At 37.1% G+C, this 12099-nt stretch overlaps 1 protein-coding gene across 1 annotated transcript in view; it reads left to right on the top strand.

Annotated features, from left to right (window-relative positions):
- The first annotated feature begins 601 nt into the window (after window positions 1-601).
- Window positions 602-12099, top strand: part of ZFHX4 (zinc finger homeobox 4) — a 213750-nt gene continuing 202252 nt past the window's right edge. Inside the window, exon 1 of the mRNA XM_082259763.1 lies at window positions 602-1792. The gene's annotated coding sequence lies outside the window, so the exon portion shown is untranslated. The remainder of the gene's footprint in view (window positions 1793-12099) is intronic.

A 12099-nucleotide genomic window follows, 5' to 3' on the forward strand; every position in this document is an offset into this window, starting at 1 on the left:
GCTTTTCCTGTGCTCAGATTTTTCCCTAAAAATCTTTCCACCTAACCTGTCTATTCTCTGTACGTTTAGCTTGGCAAATGTTTCTAATTTGCAAAGTCAGAAGCTTTCAAATAGTATCGCTTACAGGACTTGCCAAATTGTCTTCTAGAATTCATTTTGTTGATCTGAGATTCGCCAAAATTCTTGTCTGTGTTTTCTGTGATTTTTTTTTTTTTTATACTCCTCTGAAACCATCCGGGAGCTGGATGGTGCTAACCCTTTCCGTTGGTATTTGGCAGACTTGGTACTTAAGGCCTAAGACAAGTTTTTGACGTCTAGCCCAGGAATCCTGGACTTAAAAGGCACGTCAGTTCCAGCATGAGGTTATGGTTCACCTGCTTAGGCTTTTGACATTGTAAACATCCTTTGCTCTGAACATGTATTTACTTTTGCTTTGTGGAACTCCCATTTCGACGGTGTGTTTGAGAATATCTGTATCAGTGTAATTTATACACACTAAGCTAACTTTCCTTTTTAAATTAATGAATTGTGAAAAAATAGAGATATGTGTGTTTATATATGCATATATATATGTCATTTTATTCAAAATTTTAATTTGATCAATAATGTATACCACAGCGCCATTTTCTAAAATAAAACTTTTAAATACACAAGTAAATTCCTTAAGTTTGGGATCTTCTTCGTGCCCAATTTTTCCTCCAGCGCAAAAATGCTCCGGGGAACGTGCGTATCGGAATCTTTGCGGCATGAAAGTAAAAATCCACTCGTCTCCTATACTTTTTTCCTTCTGTATCGTATACAGGGTACGCCGGTCGGAACATTTAATGATATTTGGAATTACTTTCAATATTATTCTTTAAAGTATAAAAATTGTAGAAATATTCTTAAAATATCACCTGTATCAATATATAAAAAGGGATACTTTGAATAGTTTGAATTTTTTATTTATTTTTTTTAAATCCAAGTTTTGGCTTGTGAAGACCTCTGAAGTAATTGGTCTAAAGAGGCTCCTACCTTATTTCATTTAAATTCCTTGCAAGTTAAATATAAGAGAAGATATTTAATGCATTCTTCTGGTCTGTGATTATCTTAGTGATTCTGCTCATTCACACCGGCCCTATAGTTTGTATACATGTGTGTGTTAATAATTAAGTCTTCAGCCAGGAGTGGATGGGCTGCTCTGTGATCCTGCTTCTGATTATTGTTGTGGTTTCTGCAGCCCCAGCGAGCGGCTCTAAGTCCGGGCTGCACGTCATTTGCAATCTGGAGACTGTTGATCACCTCACTAATTACACCTCCCCCTCTCTCTCCTCTCCTCTCTCTCTCTCTCTTTCTCGCTCGCTCTCTCTCATTCCCAGAGTGCATATCAGGAACAGACACACAAAGACATGCGCACTCAACTTAATCAGCCATTTTTTTAAACAGGGCTAAAACGATAATAATTAGCAGAATAAAGACATTCATTTCCTTTCCTCCTTTTCCCAAGCCCTTCACAAGCAAACAGCGAGGCAGCGGATGGCACATGCTTTCACACCCTGCGGACCCAGAACAACAAGCAGAGCCCCCTCTCTGCTCCAACCCTCGCCTCTGCACTCCTGCAAAAAGTTCCAGGATTATTCCTTTTTTTGTATGATTGTCCTTTTTTATCCTCATTATAATTTTTTCTCCTCTTGATGAACATTCTCCTTTTTTTATGGATGGGATCAGCAGTTGTGATTAGGTTGAAGAGAGAGAGACGTACATACAGTCTATATAAGAAGATCGAGTGAAAACTGCAAGGGGGAAATGGAAAGTAAGTTTTTTTCTTTAACTTTTATTGAGCAGTTTGTGTTAAATTTAGGTCGGGTATTGATTATCTTTCCAGGCTGATCTTGCACAATCTTTGATATTTCGCTCTCTCCCACTCTCTCTCTCTCTCTCTCTCTTTCACTCTCTCTCTCTCTAGCTAGCTCAGAGCCTCACTTTGTTTCTCTCACATACACACACACACACATTCCCCATCTGCACAGATCCCGGCTAACTCCCCCTTCCTTTCTTTTCTTTCCTACAAGCTGACATACCAGGGAGCAGTCCGCACTGATTGCTGCTGGGTGTCCGTTCGCCTTTCTCTTATTTTCGCTTTTCTCCCCCCTCCAGTTTTTCTTCATTGCAACTTGGATTAGGCATCTTAACACAGGGGACGGAAAAAAAAACTGTCAGACAGAGAGGATCCTGGCTGTCAAAAAAAAAAAAAACAGTGCCCACATCTCTCAGCCAGGGATGTCTGGAAGCTACTTTTCCCCTGTAAAGATAAATAAAAATTCTGCAGCAGGAGTTTCCACTCTGGCTCTTCTTCTCAGTATGCACAACACTGTATTTATGTAAGGCATTAGGGGCTCCAGGTATGTGCCTTGTTTCCAGGAAAAGAAATGTTATAATGATCTGGGTAGTACCAAAAACTTAGAATTGCTATCATTAAATAAAATAAAGGCTCTCTAAAATCAAAAAACATGTTCATTTTTTTACCTCTTTTTTTTTTTCCTCTTCCCTGCGTAAAGCTGGTATGGATTTCTACAAAGGAATAAGCAGACCTGCTTTCACTCTGTCATTTTTTTCTGTTAAATGGTAATGGTATGGTCTGCTAGGTTTAGATGACCTTGCTGGGGGTGGCCGGCAGAGAAAGGCCGTGGGGGATGGTTTTTAGACTGTCTCCTGGAGCTTCCTTGTCCTGTGCTGGCTCTCGGCATCAGGGGCAGGCATAACTCATCTCTCCACTCCCTGCTATCAGCAAACTGACTCTGTGCACACAATGCAACTGACATAAAAGTCACTAGCTTCCCAGAACAGCGAAATGAGAAAAAGGAAAAAAAAAAAAAAGAGAGAGAGAGAGAAAACAAAATAGGCCATAAAAAGGTCCCCTGGTCTAAATGTTCTTTAGCTTACAGTGGTATAGAGAAAACACAACATTCCACACTCAGGTTTCTGTTGTCATCAGTACCATTGGGAACTGCATAGTCATTTTCTGCTGCTATCTTTCTGCTCATATGTTTGCCTTCCTCCGATTCCAATCTCCGTTAATCTGATTCCAAATCCTTGCTTTGCCATGGAGTGGAAGTCGGTGGTGTAGCAGACAAGCTTATTGCATTACCTGCAAGTTGTGCGTGAGGTTTATCGGCATCTGCCGAGGCAAAAGCTGCAAGGGAGAGCAGAATAGTCAGCTTCCTTCTCTATTAACCCTCGGCGCTCTTTCAGGGATTTATCCATATATCTTTAAAATGAAAGGAATAAATGATCAGGCTCGTGCCAAAAAAAGGAGGAAAAAAAAAAGAATTTGTAACAAAGGGGAGGGGGGCTTGATGAGAGTAAAACAAAGCCAACTTCATGCTGAAGATGGTGGCTAATATTTATCCAAACAGGCTGCTGTGACGGAAGTCTGACCATCCCGTTGTCTGACAGTTGCATTTCCTCTCCTTCATTCCATTTTCCTTTTTTTTTTTTTTTTTTTATTAACCCTTCTCCTTTTTAATCAGTGCTGATGTAGATGGCAGGCAAAGAAGGTTATGCATTTTCTCTTCTCCTGGATTTTCAGTGGCTTGATCCTTGTAAGCAATCAACGCTGAAGAGCCAAGAAAATGTAATATTTGAGGTATTGAGCAAGCGGAGGCTGTGAAATATGCAGCCCAGCCTGTGGGGCTGCTGCTTAGATTGAGGTAGAGACTTGGCTGCGATTGGGACACGACAGTGACATGGGCATCGATCGCTTCCATTGAGAGCAATGCAAAAACACAGCCTGGGTATGTAACACTCTCAATGCCATCAGCACTTGTTCTACTTTCTGTTTACAGATGATTCTGACAGGGACCTATTGGGCTCTGGGTCAGCTTTTCTTTTCAAAAGAATCATTTTCTTTACAGAGTTTAAGAAGGACACTTACTCAATTCACCCTAATATTGGGTTAATATGTCAAATATGCTTTTTATTTACATTTTTCAATTTATGAAACATAGTCATAAGGGACATAGCCAGTTTAAAATAATGCTAGAAGAATGGCAATTAGAATAGCAATAGTATTATTATAAGGTGGATAATGTGTGTTTTTTATTTTTTTTTTTTTGTATGTGATCATTGCTTTACCCAGCAGGGATGTAGAGCCTATCTAGAAGAACAGAACAGCTGTTTGAGCTTGTGGTTTGAGAGCAGTGCCCCTTAAAGCCTGTGCTTTTTCATTTTTTATTTTTTTTGTCAATATACATATTTCAGAATATAGCCTTTTCCGTAGGGATGTAGAGGAAGAAGTCATGTACACTTCAAATGACTTCATTTAATATTAGCTAAGCTTATTTTGTCCAGTCTAAACATATGTTAATTATGTAATTATGTTCCTTGTTTACTGTAACCAGTGTATTGTCTACTAGGAAATAGAATATAGTCATAAACCTGTAAAAACAAAAAAAGGAAAATCTGGATACAGGGAACAAAGAGGGGTCAGGTGGACCATCTGTAAGGCAGTACCTGCTGTTGCCTTTTGCAGTGACACTGCTTAATTGTTCTTTCAAATTGAAGTTATCAATTAGGCTTAGCTCAAAATAGAGAGGACCTTAGCTGATTGTGAGGACAGTTCAATAGCTGAAACTTCACAATGATAGAGGCTTAGTAGTTGTCTTTTTTTTTAAATGCTATACCAGCAACTTTAGCATAACAGTGTTGTGAAATCCCATTAATATAGCAGAATTCACTGCTTCAATCCATGGGCCTAAATTTAAACAATGAAATTTGATTATCTCTAACAACAATATTAGATCCTGCACTGGATGGATGAGAATTGAGGTGGTTTTGTTGATTGCAAGGGTTTAATGTTGCATTTCAGAATCTGATGTGGTTTAGACTCCCTTCCATTAACAGGAAAACCCCTGAGGTTTTACAATTATTTCTTAAAGATAATACATTTAAGATTGCATTGCTAGGCTGAAGAAATGTCATAAAGGCAAGAAGGGAAGCCCTTAATAACTCTTGAGAATCAGACATGTTCAGCAGTTAAATTGGCTCTGACTTCACCAAGGGTCGACAATGTGTCATTTCCATGAAGCCAAATTGCCCTCTGCCTATATGATATTAATGTGCAAATCAATATTTCAGGGATTAAATTTCCCTTCTTCATTTTTTATGGTTTCTACCTCAATAAGTCTCAAGTCTATTAGAAGAGGTTGGATGATTTAAAACCTTACACTGCAGAATGACTTGTCATAGCCTAGTTGCATAGGCTAATTTGAGATTTTGATTGGAAAAAAACAATAGAAATATAATGGGTAAACATTATATTATGGCCCCAGTCCACTGTAGGGGGAATGGATCTTGCAAACAGAAGACACTTGTTTACATAATACGTCTTCATTCTCTGGCTTTAAAAATATTGTGTTAATCACCTATTGATTTATTTCAAAATCAATTGGAGCACCCTTTCTCGCTGTAATTCCTCCAGCAGTTCTAGCTAGTATACCTAATTTTATTAAACGCTATGCATTCCTACACCAGGTTCTAAGCAGGCAGAAGCTTGGGACATTCTGCTAAGAATGAAAGCAGTAAGGCGGTTAGATAATCATATCTTGAATGGACTGATCGATTTGCCACTGGTGAAAGGCTGGAGCATTATACTAGCAATAGTATGCCATGTTTACACTGCATGCTTGTCGTACTCTAGTGATAGGCCTGTACCACTGTATGAGGGGTACTAGCATTCTCTGACTTTTTGTGCTTCAGAGTAATTCAATGCTTTATAAAAATACCACACTGAAAAAAAAAATGCTGGACACAAAAAAGAGGCTGAAACTTAGAGATGTCTCCTTCAAAATCTAGCAAAGGCCTAGTGCCCTATCACTTGCTGTTGTTTTATAGTATTTTACCAGCTGGGCCAAGTTCCGCACAGCTGCATGGATTTCATGTGTGATAGAACATTTTTTCCATTCAGTGTGAAACGTTCCTTCCGAAAATCGTACTGCAGACTCACTTAATTTAGTCTGCTAAAAGAAATGCCCATGAAAAAGGACAAAAGGGGCTTTAATCTCAGCAAGCTGTTTGTATTTTTTAATGATTCCTGTCCATTTTGCTTTTAAATGTATGGTTTATTAAGGAGTCAATATTAAGGTGTAATATTGGAATACAACAGATTTATTTTCTCTCCTCCTGTGCCTAAGCTGTTCTAGATAATATGCAGAACCTTATTTTATGCATGTCAAAACACTTAGTTAATCTATTCTTATTTACAATTAATCTCAATAAAATTAATCTTAACTAGGCTTTATTCAGTGGCTTAAAATATCCAATTATATTCAATTAACTGCTGTCATAGTAATTAACATTGCTTAATTGCTTCAGCATAAATTTAGGCAAAGATCATTAGTTACTGCTTGCCTTTTTTTCCCATAGTTTTCATGGTTTGTCACTTTGTGGTGATGTAAAAAATACTAATGTGATCCAAATTCTGTCATTTGTTGCATAAGAGATAGATAGATAGATAGATAGATAGATAGATAGATAGATAGATAGATAGATAGATAGATAGATAGATAGATAGATAGATAGATAGATAGATAGATAGATAGAAAATTGACACATATACTAAAAAGTGTACCTCTTCTTTACCCATGAACTATTTTCATGGGGATTTTTGGGCCAAACCTCCAAAAATATAGTGTATTTGAATACCATACACATATTACACTTACCACTTCTGTAAGAGTGTGTCAGCATGTGCCTGTCCATGTATACTGTGTGAGGGCATACGTTCCTTTCAGTGTGTTGTTAGAAATATGAGCGGTTAGGCTGAGCCTAGTGTTTATAGAAGAAGAGCCTTTCTCTGTCTGCCTTGGGGCTGCACCCAAAGGCATCGCTTCCTACTCCAGACCCATCAGAGGGTTAAGGACTTGGCCATCGTTCAAAGGATATAACGCTTGGGGAAGGTACATTTGAATATGTACAAGTTTCATGTAATTAGTGCTTAATTATATTAACATATGCAAATTGTCAACTTTAGAGGCTTGTTGAGCAGGCAGAGATCAGATGAGCACAATTGCTGCATTGTTCTACCATAATAATGGATTTCAAGATGGATAGTGGAAACATAACTAGCTCTCTAATTTAACTCATACCATGGTAAAATTTCATTAGTAGTCATGGAGACTGGTTTAATTGTGCTGACTAATGTTCTAGGTTGCAGAATGTCCGAAGAAGAAGTAGAAAACGTTGTTTGCCTAATCCACCTCACAATGACACTTGTTTGTACACGTTTCCCCTTGTGTGGGAATTTGCATATGCAAATAAACAGTTCCTCTGCTCCATTTGTCATGGCTGTTCATTACCCATGAAGAGGACATTGTTACAAGGCTGTTACTGGGGCTTCCAAGACAGGATAGTGTCAACCAGTCGAGCCACATTCTTTCATAATTTGTCTCTGATTAATAGACGTGAGTGAGGCTTATTCTACTTGGGCCCCTGCAAAGGGCAGGTCAGTTCTCTGACTGAAAAGACTTCCCTCAGCAGCTGAAGATGTTTTTTTTCCTTTCTTATATCGCTTTGCTTTGACAAGCCCACTCATACCCAGAAAAAAATGACTCTTGCTCTCTAATACCTCATCCAGCAATCCTTTGCTTCCTACTGCAGAAATAAGAAAAAATAGGAGATTGTGCTATCTGAATATTAATCCTGTTTTTGACAGGAAGGTAAACTGATATAATTACTTTTCTGTTGAAGGAATGGTGGTTTATACAAGTGTGAAAGCATCGGAAAAGGATTAGCATTTTTTTGCATAATGAAAAGCTTCACTGAATAGGCCACTGAATGGTTGACTGAGTGACCGAGATGAAAGCAAGGCCCCTCTTTCTCTCTATTCTTTTGCCTGGCTCTAACTAAACTTGTATTTGTCCAAGTGGTTGGGATACAAGCAGAAGCTCAAATTTCAACGAGGGTCTAGATGTCCTCAGCTTTCACCGTCATGTGAAGTAATACATATGATAAATATCAGTGGACGGATATCGACTATGGGTCAATGTGTAGTAGTGTAAGTCAGCCTTATGGTCACACAACTGGACTGTTAGACCACAGCTTTCTCGATAAATATTCGGTCTACCTTCATGCAAAGGCTTATTTTTTTTTTAATTTTATTTTTTTTTAGAAATTACATATTACAGCATGTAGTGAACTGTTACTTAAACAGAAACAGTATGCTAAACTTTGCATGCATAGTATATGTCAATATATAAAATATATTAAACGATACCAATACATTGTCATCATGTTTATCTTAATATGTTTCATATGAAAGTTAGACTGTGGTAACTTCATAATATATAGTTCATATGATAAGGCTGTCCTTTATGTACTTTCCACGGTCAGTCTTCTCCTTCTATTATATAGTAATATGACTATGCTTGGAATTGTACAGTAGATCTCATGTGATTAAGCTTAACTTTATAGCATACAGTTCACATAACAAAGCATTCATATAACTAGGTTTTAATTTAACTAGGTTATTATTCACTTTATATAACTAACTCTGGCCTTGTATACTTCACGTAACTAATCTTGCCTTTCCATCACATCTTTTTTATGGAACCAAATCTGACCTTACACTATATTGTATACAGTACTAGACTACCGTTTACATTATATTTCTCTTATCTTTTTATTCTGTTCTTTATATGACCATAGTTATCTGTATATTATTTACTTAATGTAAGTTGCCGTTACCTTTGTATCACTGTGCTATAAGCACATATGAATTTCTTTCTTTCTTGATATCACAAAGGCTGTTTTTTTTTTTTTATTAAAGGTTTTGAGCACATATAGTTTTTTTTTTTCTTTATGGGATGTAAACATGCTGTGTACAGTACTGCTGTGTTTTGAAGCTGGCTTTGGTATGCCTGGAAAGCTTTTAACTATGCTTTTTCAAGCATTGTATATCATGTTCACTTTGTTCCTTTATTGTGTTAGGGACATGATTTACATTTGGATGGCGTTTTGATATTTTTCTAAGTAAGTTTGAGCCATGCTGTAGCTGGCTAGCTGTTGACAGTGTGATCAGTGATTCTAATTATGTGCTCTCAACAGTAATTAGAGCAGTTAAAATACCCTGAGTGTTGAGACACTTTTGAAGGTGGGAACTGGTCCTTTTTGCACATCTGTAAATTGAATACAGTGAGGATAATTATTTATCTGTATGTACATTAAGCAGCCTCTTCCCTAGTGTCAGATCACCATAATTATCAATTTAGTGCCACCAAAGACAAGTGTTGGCAGATTCTGCCAGATGTGACCTGATTTGTTTACTGCGTGCTCCCAGAAGTTGCCTAACACATGCTATCAGTTCACTGGGGATTTGGCTAAGTCTGGTGTTTAAAAAAAAAAAAAAAAAAGTTACTGCTTTCTGCTGTTTCTTTAGGGTATTGCTAAGATTCATGTCCTTGTGCTTCATATTTTCTGTAGACCCTGCTCTAAGCATAGATTGTCTACCATCCTTAAGCTACTGCAGAACTACAAGGCCCAGTATTCCCTGCCAGCCTGAGGTACTCTTTGAATTGTGGGTCACTGACAATTGGAGTAATTCAAGTGACCTATCAGTGTCTTTGTCAGTAAAATGGCCTTTAGCGGGTATCCTAAATATGAAATACAGTTTTTTTTTTACCTTTTATTTGCATGTATGGATCAACAGGCCAGGATGTTATCAGTATATTTAGAATCAAAGTGAAGCAGTAAGGAATAGCATCTTCTATTGCACAGCTTACTTCCTGTTTGGTTATCACATAACTGTCATTTTCGTGCAACCTTTTGCTTAAAGTGGCAGCTAAAAGGCCATGGTCTGCAAAGCAAAGTTTCATGCTTGTCAAGTAGATCAGGTTTTGTATAGGTGTTGGAATTTATATGATAAAGATAACTTTTATATTGTATAACTTTTTGTTTTAGCTTTAGTTGTTCTGTAATTTTAGGCTCCTAGTTTACTTTGTAGCTTATCTAACTGTATTTTTGACAACTGCAAAAATATTATAAAATGCAAAGGAGAAATTTTACGGCTTCATTTATACAGCTAACAGTTTGTGCATCACAATGATACTGAGCAGTGACATATGCATTTTTAGATCCTTTATTTTTCTGACATTGAATCCTTAAAGGAAAATACTAATGATATTGTGACTGTTTCTGTACTTGGATGGCTTCTAGGTCATACTTATAAGGGCAAATGTCAGCTGGGAATTATGAAGGCCGCATCCATGTAATTGTTCTTTTCTCTCTTACCTTTCATTACAAGCTGAAAACCCACTTTCTGGGCGATCTGAAGTATGTCCTTACAAAAGCTGGATTTCTTTAAGGAAAATATACCTTTTTTATTTAAAAAAAAAATCCCATTTCTGTTTTAAAACATGGTTAAGCAAGCAGCATGTGTTGTCACTGGCAGGTCTCCAGCCGCTGGAGAATTGGATAACACATGGGCTAATGGTAGCTTATGTGCTGTCTGCATTCTTACTGAGTGGGCAAAAGCCCAGAGCATAGTCCTGTTTTAGACTGTGCAGCAGTGTGCAAAAATATTACATGGCTTTCTTATGATGTACTCGCACTGGAATTGGGGCTGTTAATCTTTGCTGGAATTTCAATGCATCCAAAGCCCTTTAGACCTGAAACAGTTACATCCTTATACATCCAGATGTGGGCCGATCACAATATTTTATTATAATTGTGCTGCTATGCAGACTGTTGGACTTGCTTCCTAAGGCAAGGAACAATACACACAATATGTGTCACCCATAGCAACTGTCACCGAACTGACCTAAATTACCTGTAATCCAACTGGATGTGATGTGCTATTGCAGCTTGCCCATGATCATTACTCTATGCACTGCTTTGCCAAATCAGCCTGCGACTGATATGATAAAACTGTACTGCATGTGAGTACTAAAGATTACACTAGGATTTAAATACATATTGCATTTTTGTGCCTTTTTATTATATCTTTGATGTTAATTTGCTGATCTAGAATAATATCAGTTTAACAGTATGCATTTGGAATTATGGGTTAGAGGTCAGGATCAGTAGGCGTTGATATCCTTAAGGCCTAATAAAGACTAACAGATGTATAAAGCTATATACAGTTCAAGTTAGTTATATAGGGTCCATTTCTTTACTGCAAATGATTTGCATCACACCCTTTATAAGTTATTTATAAAGTGGCAGCATCTATAGTGTCAGTAGAATTAACTTATTTTTTTCCTTGGAAGAAATGTATGTTGTCTAAAAGTGCAAAAACCACGACCAAAGTAATGGGAGGCCCGTCTTCGTACTGTAAAAGTTTCAAATAAAAATGAGTAACACAACATTTCAATTTAAATAGCTAAATGCCCTCTAGTACTGATACTGAATGTTCATTCAAAAACATGATACTACTATAGTTATTATCTACTATTACTACTACTATAGAAACTATCTGGTTATTATAGAAAAAAAAAAGTCCTGTGTGGTTAGAACACCAACAGATACTATTAGCATTATTTATTTTTTTACAAGTGCCTTAAGTTGCTATTAATATATAGACTGAAATTTAGTATATGTAATGAATTCTCATTCAGTTTGTATCTTTACTGTATATACTACCAGTCTTTAATGGAGTTATAAAATAGGACCCATAATATTTTCACTAGAACTAATTGTTGCATCATTAATGAACCACATGCAAACAATTCAAGTTAGGTTTAACTGTTAGGGTTAACAGAGTAGGCCAGTAAAACACAGATTTTTACATGGTGTAACCCAAGCTATAGTTGTGCATGGCTGTGCTACTATTAGGTTACTTTCTGGGCCTAAAGGTACAAGGTATACAGCATGCAAATGTCTTAAATGCCGGTGTGACCGTGATGTATTCATATGTGATAGGCATGTGAAAGGTGTCCAGGTATAGACAAAAGATCCAGTAAAAACATGCATTGCAAAGCTGATTAATATCTCATCAGTATAAAGCCTTCTGAGCGCTGGATGAATTGTACAAAATGGCACATATACTGCAGGCCTGTTGCAACATGTCAGACAAATAGGGAAGTGTTGTACAAATCTTTTTTCTTAATTATACATGCTAAGTGGATT

The sequence above is a fragment of the Pelophylax lessonae genome (genome assembly GCF_965119305.1).
Source record: "Pelophylax lessonae genome assembly, chromosome: 5".
Lineage (NCBI taxonomy): Eukaryota > Metazoa > Chordata > Amphibia > Anura > Ranidae > Pelophylax > Pelophylax lessonae.